This window comes from Rhipicephalus microplus, chromosome 1 (assembly GCF_043290135.1).
Source record: "Rhipicephalus microplus isolate Deutch F79 chromosome 1, USDA_Rmic, whole genome shotgun sequence".
NCBI lineage: Eukaryota > Metazoa > Arthropoda > Arachnida > Ixodida > Ixodidae > Rhipicephalus > Rhipicephalus microplus.
In genome coordinates this window covers 90,494,920-90,510,779 of record NC_134700.1, presented here as the reverse complement: position 1 = coordinate 90,510,779, position 15,860 = coordinate 90,494,920, and the positions used below count along the sequence as shown (strand labels likewise).

General features: G+C 44.0%; 1 protein-coding gene across 2 annotated transcripts in view; it reads right to left on the bottom strand.

Moving 5' to 3' along the window:
- The window catches only part of LOC119178513 (4'-phosphopantetheine phosphatase), a 181,740-nt gene that overhangs the window by 135,245 nt on the left and 30,635 nt on the right, over positions 1–15,860 (bottom strand). The gene's annotated exons all lie outside the window — the stretch shown is intronic.

Genomic DNA, 15,860 nt, shown 5'->3' with positions numbered 1-15,860 from the left:
AGCCGCTGAAATAACGTGCGTAGGGAATATTGGAGTGCAAAGACTAGAGTGCCACACAAGACATCGATCAGGGCGACTATTCAATCGCGACGATAATGAAGGGACAGGGACTGCCAAGTATCACAAGGCGACTCGGATAGAAGATATAAAAATAATGGGGTCTTATTTATAGACGCACTTTTTAACAGCAAAACTGCAAGCCAAATATAAAGACGGCAGCAGTGTTGCAAAAAGAAAACAAAAAAGAAGAAGGTCACTACACTGTTAACTATACAGCTACCACCGAGCACAGCACGCGCTCTACAATGGGGACCACTAGAGATACTGTATACGCTACCTTAAGGTGGGGGCATATACAGAAACTCTAGGGGCCACCACGCACATCATCCCATGGCAATTTAAAGCCAAAGGCACAAAGAAAGAGAAATTAAGATAGAAGGAAAGAGAAAGCAAACATCACGACGAGATACCCCTTGCGGAAATGTCATATATAGCACTTATATAGGTTATATGTGGCCACATATAAGCATATATGCCAGCATATGTGGCTTCTGTTTAACATATATGAATGTATATCTGGCGGGGTCGGTTCATGTATGGGGTTACATACAGCCATATATGACGCGGCCTTATAAGGCACGGCCACATCATATATAACATATCAAGTGAATCCTTATTTGTGAAAGTGCTCCCTTATATGGGATGAACTACGTAAATATGTAGCACCATGATCCCACACTATTATGCGGATTGTAATATATAACAATTCGTACACAAAGGTGACCTGCTTATTTTCTATAACAACACGAGTAATAATTACATGTATTGTTTCTTCAATGCAAAAAAAAACAAAGTTTCAGGTCAGCTTTGTGTACGTGATAGTTGCGACTATGCATGCATTCGTGTAATTTAACTTGTACAAATTTTCCATGGAATTTACGTTTGAAACAATAAGATGCAATTAATACGATGTAAATAATGTATACGAGAGCATACATGTTTTACAAGGAGGGAATTGTGTCAGGTCACAAAACGTATTGAAGCTCCCGAACCTCCCTATTATTATTGAGCAATCCTACATACTATTAGTAAACACGAAATGCATGCAACTTATATTGTTCCCGATATTGCATTGCTTGGAGTGACAGCAGGAAATAGTGATTCCAATGCATTTTTTATCTTTCACATCGGAGGACAAAATTGCTGATTATTTCAAGGTTTTGATGGCTATATGCTCCTTTCATATAACGAAATTTCAGTTAGTCCTGATTACCCCCCATCTGAGATTGCTTTCAGCGGCCATTTACATAATTGCGTGCACAGTGCAATGTTTAAAGGAGTATCATCAAAAAAACCCTATGTGAATGGAACTCGCAGACCCTATTATGATTAAATTCAAGATGGAATGTGTACTACTTTATTTCAAAAATACATCTTGTGTTTCCTTTGGCTACGTATAATGTTCTTGGCTGTGCAGATAGTCAATTTATGTCTGTGCAGATAGTCAAAATTTTATGATTGCACTAGTAAACAATTATTTGTTCTAATGTTTGCAAGCGTCAAATAAATCTCACGTCATACACAAATACGTTAAGAAGGGTGCACCTGACTCACACGTGATACACATTTAGTGGACCATGTATTGAAATGCTGAAGCTTTACAGCAACATTTAACCTAGGCTGCCGAATTCACAGAACTTCTATTTTGTGTGGGTGTGTCATTACTTGGTCGAGGTCACTAATGTGCACGTGCCATCATCAGGATTAGCTCAAATATCAACTTGCGAATACAATTAGTATGACACATTTTTCCGAATAAGTGCTGGCGTGATGCCTAATCTAAACTCTACATTATGTAAACAGCCCCTCGCTGTGCAGGCACGTAATAATTAAACATGCTTGCGAACATATCCTTTCAACACCAACACTGTGGTGCATTTACCCATAAAATATGTATACCGGTACATACCCATCAAAATGCATAATAACACACTCGCGTAAATAGATTCATGGGCACCCGAACACTAGCATTTCCTTCAATGTGGCCAGATATTTTTGGCATGATTGATATGAGTGTATTATTATTATTATTATTATTATTATTATTATTATTATTATTGTTGTTGTTGTTGTTGTTGTTGCTGTTGTATCTCGCAAAACATCCAACGTTTCAATTGCATATGCTGTCAATAATGGGTCGTTACGTAAGGTTTATGAGATCAGTGATCTTGGTGTCATTTTGGTAGCATGCTTGAGTGAGTGAAACAACTTTATTGACGATCCGGCATAAAGGGAGAAGGGGTAGGGGTATTAAAGTGAGACACTAGCACTAGCGTGCTCGGACGTCCCGAAGCAGCAAACTACTCGCGTCAAACCCGTGGGGGCGCCGCTTTCGGCCGCTGGCGTTCCAGGATGCTAAGCACGTGCTGGACCACGTCTCTTTGGTTGCCTGGCTCTCGGCTGATGATTTTGCTGCATGCCTATTTTTTTCTACTTGCATTAAATGTGCTGTCATGCGAGGCCTTCATTCTCTCCCTGTTGGCACAACATTTCTCGAGAATCCGGTTCTTCTACAGCCTTCTACAAATTGTAGACCGCGATATGTCGTGCTCAACTAGAGTACATGAGCATATCTGATCTAGAATGACCTTGCTAAGTCCAGCAGTAACGTCACTGAGTGAGTCCAGAAAAAATTCAGAAGTATTTTTCCCCATCGTTTTACTAGAATCTTTTCAACACTGCTAGAATATTGTCTTTGCCATAACTTAACGGCCGACACAATCGCGCTGAGCTGTTATTTCTTTACAACCTAGTTCAGGGTAAGATATTCTGCCCTTCTTGGTTGTAATTATTTTCAAATTCCGCGAAGTTATCCAGATAGAATCGACCATGGAATGTACCTGCCAGCTTCTTCCAACACTTTATGCTTTACAGAATACCGAGTCTCTCTAACGTCAACTTTCTTGATTCGTTATGTTTTTCATAGTCTACAGTCATTTTTTTGTCAGTAAGGGCTGCCCTGTCCTAACGTAGATTTTCACATGCACAGATTCTTCCCTTTTCCGTTTTTCAGGAAGCCTTCCGCATGGTTGTGTATATTCCACATTATTTTTCAGTGCGATTCCATGACTATCTCCTTTTTTATTTGTTGTCACCATTGAGCGTTGATTTATTTTCGACTGCTCCATTTTGCTCCTTTTATTGATTCGCTTTTCTGTGAACAGTCTGTAATGTGTGGTTTTTTATTTTTGTTTTATTTTTGCACGCACCAGCATGAAAGATCCTATGATTGTTCCTGGATGCGTTAAAACGATTTATTGATGATTGGTTGATTGAATATTATTATTATTATTATTATTATTATTATTATTATTATTATTATAAATGCTTGAGAAATAAGATGCAAATCTGGTTGGAACGTGTCTTGGTAGCCAGCGTACACAAAGCAATGATTTCAGCTTAACCGAATGCCTGTCCCAAAAGACATGTGCCTGCAGCTTTCTGGGCCCGCGAGGAGAAGTTGAGGTCCACTGTTCCAAAAAACTCGCATGACCGCACTGCAGCTGTTTACAAGTTTGCAAGTATGCAAGTTAGCAAGGGGCGCCCACAGCAAAGAATACAAAAAGGGCGCCAGTCGGAGGGGTGCAAAATTTGGAGAACGTTGTTCGAAGAAGCGCGCGTAGGTGCCGTCCAGCCCAGCCGTGGCCTACAGCAGTCGGTCCACACAGCAGGACAGAAAGTGCCGCGGCCCATTTAAAGTAATGACGAAGAGAATAGTTAGCGCAATCATTCAGTAGTATGGTAATAATATTGCGTCAGTAATTGTTAACAAATTGAACTTCATTTGCCAATAAGCTCAGGAAAATTTAGTTCCAGTGAAAAGCGCGTAAATCATTGATCTCAAGGGGTAATGTATGTTTCATTGTCAAGCCTGCACTGTATTCATCCGCGCCATTGTTGCTTTTTGGCTCGCCGGAGACATGGGTGCAGTACTGATCGAGTTTGTCACTTTTCATTCCTCTTGCTCTTCTTTTGTGTACAACTACTGCTACAATTTACACAAAATAATCACGCAGCTCTCAGGAATCTACTTCGCTGTACGTGGCGAAATTGTGGACGGACGTGGAAGTGTTTTTGTGTGCGTGTGCGTGTGTACGCCACTGGATTGTCGATCGTCGACTTTTCGGGCGAAAAAAAAATGGACACCCATGCTTGCGGGCGAGCGTTCCTTCACAACTTCTCCCAAAAGCAGTACGAATGGACGTGGTGGCTTTAAGGTGTGAATAGGTTATCAGGATTAACAGGCTCCTTGAAAGACAAGTTTCGGTTAAATGTTGAGGTAAGTTCATCATTTTCATTACCTTCGCACGTTGTTCGCAAATATTATGATAACTGAGAAAACATAGCGCACTGCATGCTTTCTGAGTAAATAACTTCATACTAATCGTGGTTATGTCATTAGGCTGTTTTGTTTCGGCGATAAAACACGTTTTTCATTTCTTCCAGACAGTGCTATATTTAATTGAAAACTCTACACCAGGAAAATATGAGTTTCGTGCTATTGTACTTTTCATAAATATATAGATGTAAATATACTTGTCTTGTATTTTTCTCATTTTAACGATTGAGGAATTACCGAGGATAAATTACAACTTGCGCCATCACATATAAAAAACAGTTGCATATCGCCAACTCCAAGGGTGCCTGGAGATTTATGAGCCCGCGTTTGAATTTGTCTTGCGTTTGAATTTGTCTTTCTTCGTCTACTTTCCCCTTGTTTTTATATTTACGTGTGTTTTGAAAAGGATGCGCAGTGAATTTTTTTTGATAGTTTGGTTCTTCAAAGCAGGGTGCAATGTTTTGAGTTTGAGTTTGAGTTTATTCAACCACGTGACAAGAACACAAAAATACGCTGTATACGTGGTTTGGTGCGAAGGAAAAAAAAGCTGCATTTCACAGCTTGACTGGCCCCTTCACCCGGAAAAAAAATCTAAACTACAAATTTACAAAAAGTTACAAAAATTACAGGCAGCGGAAAGCGACAATGCAAAAAGAAACACGCATGTGGCCCATGCCAGCAAATAATAGAATCACAACTTTAAAATACTCACAAAAATATTCATAACAAAGCAATGCATGAAAGAATAAAAACTGAATAACGAATAGAAATGGTAAAACTTAGGAATAGCCCATAATTTTGTTTCCACCACCTACAAGTTGGGTGATATAAGTGTAAATTGAACTGGAATGCGTACATGACAGGCAACATTGTCGTTACTGATGTCGCAACATCGCGTGGTTATCTTGAGGAACTGCACATACCCGCATACATAGTTACACGAAATAATGTGATGTCGCATTTTAATCCGTGAGCACTGTAGATAGTTTTACGCAAGCTGAAAAATAAACTGGTCTGATGCATTAGGGCTTGCTGCTGTGTGAAAAAACTGGGGAACCATTAAGCTCCGTTTTTCATAGTTGAACGCGATAGCAGTATTCTGTTTCTTGCGCGTAATTCAATCACTCAGTGTGTACTCTTTATTGTATGATGCTGCATGAACAATTTTAATTGCGGAATGGCACTGTGTAATTGAGAAAGTGAAAAGTGTATTGTCTGAATGAAAGTTTCGCACATGGCTGCATTTTGTGTAAAAAAGGGTAGCATAGTTTAAAGCACGAGCAATATTATGTTATTACTGAGTTGCGCGAAAAAATTGAAATACAAATGAAAGACACCACGACACAGCTCACACTGACAACTGAAACTTTGTTGGAGGAAACAGACATATAAATGCCGTTACGAGAACACGTGCGGTGAAAGAAAATAATTATATGAGCAGACAGATTGTATAAACAATGCGCTTCCAGAGAAGCCACCTCAGTAGCAAGCAACAAAACAGAGAGTTACGTGACACATGATTCACCAGCTTTGTTTATGAGATACGCCTTTTCGATTTCCCGCGCTACCGTGTCCCTGAATCTACCTTTAACTACCGTATCATCAAACAAGGGCGCGCAGCCGCATTCTCTACTATGTGATGATTGGTTAGAGCATGGTTGTCCCTTTAGAGAAGCTCTGTGATCCATAACCATATTATTGAATCCTAAACAATACTTCCCGCACGACAGTGCAGTGCCGCACACCGCACAATGTCCCCACGGCGAAAGAAAATGATTAGATGTCTGCTTATGTAATCATTTTTTTCCACCTCACGTGTTCTTGTAACCGCATACATATGTTTGTTTTAAAGTTTCAGTTGTTAGTGTGCGCTGTGTCCCGGTGTCTTCCTTTTGCACTTCAAATTTTTTCGCGCAACTCAGTTAAGATGAATTACCAATTCGCCCAGCAGACCGTGCTTCTCAATATAATGAGCGTAAAATGTTTTAGAACATGCACCCACTATGCAGTCGTGAGGGAATACGCACAGTAACGTGTGTGCCTTTTGTAATGGTTGGCTGTCTTTAGACCATGAAGTCACGTTGGTAATAACGTGTTGTGATTCCTGATGACAATGCATGCTTGTATCGTGCAATATTACTGCTATATTAAACGTTTTGCTGTGAAACCTGTATACAGGATGCGTGTATTTGTTAATCATGACAATTATTTTTCTTCCATTTACAAACAGAGGAAGTTATTGATGCTTTATTTACAAGCAGACACATAGCTGTGAAGTAGAGCACTTGCCACTGAAAGAATCAGAGAATGGAACCAACTCTCATCTAGCATTGCCTTTACTATCTCAAATTATTTGTTTTATTCCATGTTAGAATTAGTGTGTTGCATTTTCTTGGGTGTGTTACATTTTTTGCTGATATATGTATTTGTGTTGCAGATTGTGATTGAGGCGACACGGATTATATGTTTGGCTGACTATGTATTTTCTTGTATTCTACTTTTTGTAAACGCCCCACCACTGTAATGCCAACTGGTGCTGTGGGTAATCAAATAAATAGATAAATAAATAAAGTGTCAATGAATAGGCAATAAATTTAAGCACAAAGAATGTATCTCTTCAGGAAAAGTGGACTAACAGTGACATTTGCGCACCACAAACTTTATATATGCTGCCAAGTTACATTTTTAGCAATTATTTCCTGAGACTAACTCGAGATATAATGAGGATAACTTCAACAAGAATGTTGAGGGGATATGTACTGTCTTTATTTTGGCGACGATAGTGACTGCATGCAGACCTTTCAACAAACAGCTATATTTCTAGCTGAAGAATGATTTGTGGGGCTATAATTTATCCGGCGACACAAGCTGAACTGGTATAGATGAATCATATGAATAGCTATATATAAAGGTATTCGTATAAGGCCATGGTTAACCTTATATGAATGCTCCTATACATAGCCATACATAGATGATGGCCATATATGGCTATATACAGCAACACCCATATATGGGTATATAAGGGATTATAATATACCAGGTTGTATAAGACCCATATATGGCTACATCAGGAATTCGGCATATCAGGTTATATAAGGCCTATATATGGGTATTCCGTATAAAGCCTGATATGCCCAATTCCTGTTGTAGCCATCTATGGGGATTTTTATATAGGTCCATATATAGGATTTTTGTAAGGGACCCCTTTACATGAACAAGCCTCGCCCGTGCGGTAGCTATTGGCCACGTCAAATGACGGAGACATCACGCGTATCCTCCGCTCTACAGTACACAGCCTGGCTGCAGCGCCCGATTGTGCCGAGCCAGCCATGGGGCATTCGAAGTAAGTGCGTACTCCCGAGGATGGGGGCCACGCATCTCCAAGCTGGACGTAACGGTCAACGAGGAGTACGAGTGGCGAAGGGGCCATGCTTCTCTGTGCCAAAGCTTTCCCCAACTTGGGGCAAACTGCCCGACATTTTTTTTACAGCGAAAGCTGTATATGGCTAGAATAAACGAAAAACTGTTCGGCATAGGCGTCACGAGCGGTCTCCGTTGGCTGTGTTACATCGTTCTCAGCCTCGTTCCCAAGTCATTGGCTGCGTTGTGGGTGACGTCGTCCAAACCATCGAAGCAGGGGCGCTGAACTGGCACGCATCAGTTTCTTCCGAAATCCTCCACAGAGGTAAGCCCAAGCATCTCTAGAAAAGAGCCTAGCGTGGAGACATCAGAGAGCTCGCATTCGCCAGGCCGATGGTGCCGTCCGGCCACAAAAGCAGGTCCGGGAGGCTGAGTAATTCTTCTTAAAAGAGAGAAAATAAAATAAAAGTGAGCCCCATAACTGTCTGCATAATAGTGCGACACCTTAACAGTGGCTCACGAGTGATGGGAATAAAGAGGGATTAAAAGGAATAGGGATAGAAAAGGGATAGGGGTAGAGATGAGAACACCCACATACAGAAGTAAAGATGAGATTGAGAAAGATGGGGCCGGCAGCAACTGCGTATGATCCGGCAGCCTTCCAAGCCACACAAAATCACGAACGGGAACGCAAGCGCCGGTGGTGAGAAGATCCTGCAAACAACGCCGCCGAGGTAACTCACGGTGTCAAACGATTGCAGCAACGCCACACCGAACAAGCGCCGTTTCGGGCACGACAGCGTCAACGCGATGATTGCGAGAGCGCGTTCGCGGGGGCGAGAGCCCGCTTTCGGCAGGAGTGTCTCCAGCATGCACTGCGGTTACGGGTGCGACGTCTGTGACCGCCTGTGGTTCGAGATCAACCACTGTGATTGACGCATTGCAAAACGCATTTAGCCGCTCATTACACTTCTCCATGACCGTGATGATGCGAGGCGCGATATGCTGTATGTGAAGTAAACGCAGTGGTAAACCCAAGCCAAACGTTCCTCTAATTATTCTCATTAGGAAGCACAAACATGTAACTAATAATTGTGAAAGGCTTACAGTGGGACCGCACGCTCCAGTTTTAGCTGCGTGGTTAGCCATTTGTACTGAGTGCGTGGGCGTTCTTCTTTTTTTTTTACTTCCATGTTTACCGAGGTGCGGCTGTTTTACAAAAGATTGTGCCTCCTGGTCTCATTTTTCCCACTACAAGCATGAAATTCGCCATAATCGCATACATGGTCCTCCACGGTGGATCAGTGGTTACAGTGCTCGGCGGAACCTAAAGGTCACGGGTTCGATACCGGCCGCATTTCAGGAGGCGAAATGGCAGAGGTCCGTGTTGTGCGTTATGAGAAATAATTAAGAAAACAGAAAAACCACCTAGCATTATTTAAATACCTGAAAAGGGATTTTCTTAACAAAACCACGGGCGGCTCTCTAACACAACGATGCTCATTGCGTCCCTTGGTGATGTCTGCTTTGTTGTGACAGCCCACGACACAACAATGCTTCGGACCTCGCCGACGCTTCCGTGGGACCGCTGGAAAGGCAACTTCGCACAGCGAAGCTGACGGCACGCCGCGGAAGTTGGCCGCACCGACTGCAGAACGTGTTCCGCGCGTGTCGCACACGCTCCCGTTACTCCAGTGTCGGCGAAACACATTTATGCTGACTCTAAACACGTTGACTCGCCTGCGCCCTCTCCCGCGCCTACCCTCAAGTTTTCCAGAGATCACCACCAGAGCCAGGCGCGGCGTTGTCGTCGCTCCGCCAACTTGAGCTTCGGTTCCCTTCCCCAAACGAAAACGGAGGCTGACGTCGATTTCAGCAACTGCACGCGTAATCTATGGAATAGAGTGAGGTCTTGCGAGTGTTGCGCACGTATACACAACCCCGTCGCGCGCATGCACAATGCAGGAGGACAACGTGCTAGCCGTTAGCAAGTGCGTGGCGCCGGAAGTGACGCAAGAGGACGGGTGTCACATCGAGCATGCTTCAGCAAGCGCATCTTGTGAGGTTACACACCAATCCTCGCCTTCGGAAAGTCGCATACGAGCGGAAGACAATCGCCGTTCGGCAAGACCGCAGATGTACTTCGCAGCATGCGACAGAGCTTCGTGCCCAATAGAACACCGTGGGTGGGCAACGGGATGTCATGCTATAAGGGGTGTACGCCTCTGTGAAGTAATTTAGCCTCGTGGTGACCCAGCGCGGAATTCCGTGAGTTTTACGGTGTACCAGAAGCGTTTATTGTAATCCGTAGCGCACACGTGAAGCCCGACGATGATGACAGAATAGCGCTCGTTATCTGTGATGCATGGTGCGTTCATGGATTAGGCACTTGGTCCAGAATGAGTGATCCACTAATCAATAATTTAATGGATATCAATTTTAACTAAATAAGCATATCCTGCCCTGTCAGTGCAAATACACGACTTCATGAAGAGACGTATATATAGTGTGGATTTAACTCCAGAATAATTGACACATCCTAGGCGGGCCTCTTTAGCATGCCCGTACGGAAGTGCGTGTGCATTCTGTTCCCGCCGAAATGTGGTCGGAACTAGAACCCACGTTTTCGAAGTGAGCACCGAAAACGCCCCACAATAATGATTGCTTTGGGTAATGCGTTCCAAAACCAGGATACGATCTTCAGGGACACCGTATAGTGAAGGGCTCCGGAAATTTCGACCGTCCAATGTATCACCGTATACGGACTTCTTGACCGAAGCGCAACCACCGCCACCGGAATCGAACCCGCGGCCTACGGTTCAGCAGCCGAGCACAGTATACACCCGTTACAACACCGCGGCGGACACCGCAACACTTGTAGCTCTATACGGCAAGTGTAAACGCTAATATGCAGCAACCAGAAATACATAGTAACAAAAAATGTAACTGAAACAAGCTACAGTTTGTTCACAGCAAACCGGAATTCGGCCAACGGAACTCAAACCCCGAAGAAAAAGCGGCGACTTGCTCCGTGTTTCCGCAGAGAGTCAGAGCCGAAGTGTGCACGCATCTTCGTTTTCCGCCGACGCGTTCGCACGCCCGCTTCCTCCTGTAGCTTTTCCGGATGACGCAAGAAGTTCCCACACATTCTCGCAGCAGGGTTAACGCAAATGTCGACGTGCCGTGTGTCCCGCGTGCTTGCTTTGCGCTGAACAACTGTGCGGCACATTTCCCTCTTCGGTTTCCCTCTCAGGTTCGCCATGGCCTGTAGAGTGCGCACAAGCGTCTTGACGCAGTACACTGGAACGGCGCCTAACCACGGGCAAAACAGGTTTCAAAGGTCTACATTAACTTGTTTTCTAATGTCCGCTGCGAAAGAATTAAAGAGAAACAAATAAAAAAACCGCGACATAACTAAAAAAACAAGATATACGTGCATCCACAAGCACTGGTGTGTACTTGCCGACTCTGCCTGACGTTCTGCAATGCTTGCGAACTTTTACGATTATTGTGTCGAAATTTACGAAGATGAATGTATACTTGCGAAAAATTTTTAACTTCGCATTGAAGCATATTTCAAGATGGGGCCGATCAACTGCACCACGCCTACATCCGGAGCATAGCGCAATGTCATTATACATTTGGAGAGATTCTTGGATAGCAGATGAAACAGTCGGTACGTAAAATAGCTGAAAAAAAAAACAATGCGCCCGAAAACAACATCGTCTGTTTCAAATCGGACGTTTCAGCTTTGCTGCTGCTGGTGGTGCATTGCATAATTAAAGCAATGGTAAACCAGCGTTATTCAACCTCGCATACGCATTTCACAAAGAGCGTCCCCCTAAGTCTCATAATCAAGCCAGCTGTCCTGCCGTCCGGCCTCCACTTTATCCCGCTTCCCCCCCCAACAAGTGACAGGTCCTGTTCGCGAGACACCGAAGTTCGGCAGTTTAATATGCTTTACCGAGAATTCTCCACACACAGGTGTTCCTATGCCACTAAAATTGTTGAAACTATGCAGTTCACGTTTTATACGCGTACGTACGTGTTCAATGAATGAATTAATGAATGATTATATAGATAGATAGATAGATAGATAGATAGATAGATAGATAGATAGACTAATGTCTGAAAACTTAAAAGCATATTCGATATTTACGATGCCAAAACGCACGCCTTATTATGACGCATAGCTTAATGAAGTCGGCGACAAGGTTTGATGATTACGTATTTACTTAACATACATTAAAATGCAATAAATATGGACGTAAAGAGGAAAGCTTCCGTGTTCGGTGACATTCCACTTAGCCTCAACGACTTTCCGCATACAGCTGCTCATCCCTCGCAGCAAATGCCAACCTGATGTGGCTATTACGAAAGGGCAAGTTAGAAGAGAGCTGAGCAACTAGACGGTGATGACGATTATAACGAGGACATGAACAATTTACGATATGCGACCTCCTAAATTTCTCCGGTGGCAAAGAACACTTGAGGAGGCTTTTCAGAAATGATAAGATGTAGGTGGGCGGGTTGCAACCGATTGAATATTGTAAACCAAGGGTCAGCAACCTTTTGAGGTGAAGGGCCAAGTTTGCATGACGCCGACACAGCGAGGGCCGAACGTAGAATTGAAGGTCGGGGTAGGGAGATGGGAAGCTTTGCAGACAAAGAGGGACAGTTTGACGTTTCGACAATAAGGTGAAAAACCAGAACAAAAAAAGTCATGTTTATTTCCTGCACGCATGTCGCGAGGTTGCAATTCACAAACATACGTTGCAAGCAAAAATATCATTTGAGGTAAAAACTGCCATGTGAGTCTTCATATCGGAAGTGACAAGATAGAGGCGGAGGCTTTCTCATGTAGTGTTCGGGGGCCGTATAAAACTGTCCCACGGGCAGCACCTCACAGACCGCACTCAGAGCCTTTTTGCTTCCATTGCACCTATCATCAATAAACGACGAACCAATGAGCAAGAAGCATTTCATTTGTAAGGAAATAATAATAATAATAATAATAATAATAATAATAATAATAATAAAGTTCAGGAGGAGAGGAATAAACTTTATTTAAATTTAAGTGCTCTACAGAGCTGGAAAGCTCGCTTTGGAAGCGGGAGCTCGCCTTCTGACCCCATCATGGACAGGTGATAGTCATTGACCTGTCTAGGAGCTTTGTCGTCAGGATAAGCAAAGGTGCCGATAAAATTACCTTCGCTAGATCTTCAGTTAGAAGCGTATGTTAAGGCAATACACTTACGAAACAAAACGCGCACAAGATCAAGTTTTGCAACATTTAGTTACAGATAGGCGACCGCTTCGATAATACCGGTCATGCCAGCGGTTGCTTGTATAAGCGGTCTGCTTAATATCAACAGGGCTTCTTCCCTGGCCGAAAAATTATTTGGCGAGTCAACGAGAAAAACAGGCTCTTTCCTTTCGAAGGGCATGTTTGGTGTCGCTGCCTTCTTCGTGACACTTGGTGCTCTTTACGCCCGACTTGGTCTCAGTCATCGTTACTCCGACGAGTGCCAGCTTGCCATTGGTGAAATGACACTTCAACGACAAGCCATCAAGACGACTGGGCCTAACAATATTGCGCAGCTTCCAAATGAGCTTTCCAAATTTTTGATGCGGACAAAGCACAGCAGGGCAGGGCCCAGACTACGTTGAAGTGTCACTTGACAGAAATACGTAAAAATAAAAAGGGCCTGCATTGGCCATTAACGCAGCAAGAGACCACTTGCGGATCTTTCCTGTTTAGACACAATCAGTTTGTGCTCTCGCTCCAAGGAAGTCCTGCCGAGAAAAAGAAGCGCAGACAAGGCGACTCGTTCCGCGTAAAGTGCTTAGCCGGTTGGCTCTTTTTCTCCGCCACAAACGCACTGGCTTTTGAAGAGCTCAGGTTCGCGCGACACGATGGCGCAAAAGACGGAGCATCGTCGCGGGGGGTGCTTTCCTGCAGAGAGACGCCAAGGTTCACTTTCCCGAAAACATAAGCTTACGATGCATCATGTGGGCTTGAGCAGAACGTGTGGTAAACAAGTAGAGGGAACACACCGCAGTGAATGACGTTAGCGAACCCTGTCACTACACAAATAAGAACGTTAACCTCATACTTGCTTGCTTAAAAGCGTTCGATTGCGGCCAGCGCGCACGCACGCACGCACGCAGAAACGCTCACACGCACACACACAATTTACTGCATCTTCTGCTTCCCCGCACGCTTATATAACATGTGTCTATTCGTATATACAGGAAAGGCCAAGTACGTACGATTAAGACGTTACCTGCGTGCACCCCCCATTCATACTTTTTTTTTTATCAACGTTCTATTCAGGAGATTCTGTAGAATAGCATAGGCTGTCTCAGAGCCCTTGGACGCCTACGCAACAGTAATGCGTTTATAATTACACAATGAAGAAGGAAAACGTGTTCTTTTGAAACCTCTTCTTTCACTCGCTGGCGGCCGCCCGCGAGAATGCGAAGTCAACGAATGATGTGGACGAGGTAATGCACAGTCGCGCAACTTGCGTCTGCCGCCTTGGGAGGGCACGCAAGCAGAGTCACTACGATTGAAAATGCTGCCCACAAGGGGTGAACATGCAGCCGCGGAGCATTTATTTGACTGCTCCCCAGTTGCTTCGTTTGACATGAGTTGACTTGATACGTGGGGTTTAACGTCCCAAGACCACCCTATGACTATGAGAGACGCCGTAGAGGAGGACTCCGGAATTTTTGACCACCTGGGTTTTTTAACGTGCACCCAAATCTGAGCATACGGGCCTACAACCTTTCCGCCTCCATCGGAAATGCAGCCGCCACAGCCGGGATTCGATCCCGGGACCTGCGGGTCAGCAGCTGAGTAGCGTAGCCCCTATAGACTTGACATGGGTTCCGCTACATGCATTGAACCTAATACAACACACGCATATAATTTATTTGGGTAGCGTTGGCAGTTTCAGCAGTCTGCCTCACCTCGAGTGAGCACTGTGACGGACACCAGCAATGTAACAATTACTTTCGTAATTTCCACTCAACATTTCAACACATACAATGAAGACTGCTGATTACACAAGGCCTCGTCTGCAGCGCTCTCTTTACTGTAGGCGCTAGGCGGGACAGGATGTAACGAAAGACTCCGCCCTGTGTAAAACATCGTATGCGTGGATGGCTCGTGAAAAGTTCGTTGCAAGCGTGAGGAGAGGACGCGATAGGCTCGCATAAGAGACTGAGCCCAGAGGTTTCTTGAAGAAAAACCAGCAACACGCAAATACACATTGAGCCTTACATGCCCGGAAATATTTGCCATATTAAACGTGTAGAGCGTGGAAGGAAAACGCTCTATTTATTTTTTTTTTGCTAAACGCGATGACATGCAAGCTTAGAATGATCTTACTTTGATGACGGCCACGGCCGCCATCTTGGTTAGGGCAGTACAAGTACAGCTTCACTCTTGAGGCATGATTTCCACACCAGGGATAATCTTTATATCTGTATAGTGATAACGTAGAATAAGGATCTCATTTAGCATTTAGGACTAGTGGTAGAGGTGCCCCTCCCCACGCTAAGAAATCATGCCAGATTTATGGCGAACATCCCTGCATTTGTGTTTCAGGGCATTTTAGTTGAGCAATGTATACTATGGCGCCGTATACCGACCTCTTTCTAAGTGTACGAAAGGCGGTGATCACATTAGTACATTTACAATCCTCAAGACTTCACAAATGGCAATGACCTTGCTATGTCGAAGGAAATTGCAAAAGCTTGATATCGAAACCCAATGTACGGCTCGCTAACCTCCGTGCCATTCCTTGAATATTTCTCTGTTTCTCTCTCTTGATCTAATTTATATATAAAGAACGGAAGCACGCAAGCAAAAAAAAATCTTTGAATTAAAAACAACGAACAAGCCAATACAACGTTTACGCATCTCCGTTACTGAAAGCTGAAACATTTGGTCCTAACGTGTCTCGTGGTTGAACAGAATAGGCACCTCGCATCGTACGAACGAAACCCCCCAAGTGTGCATACCGGTGGTCATTCATCACCGCTGCAGCAGCAGCAGCAAACCAGTGTTTACTGTGGTGTTCGTAGTTTGAGA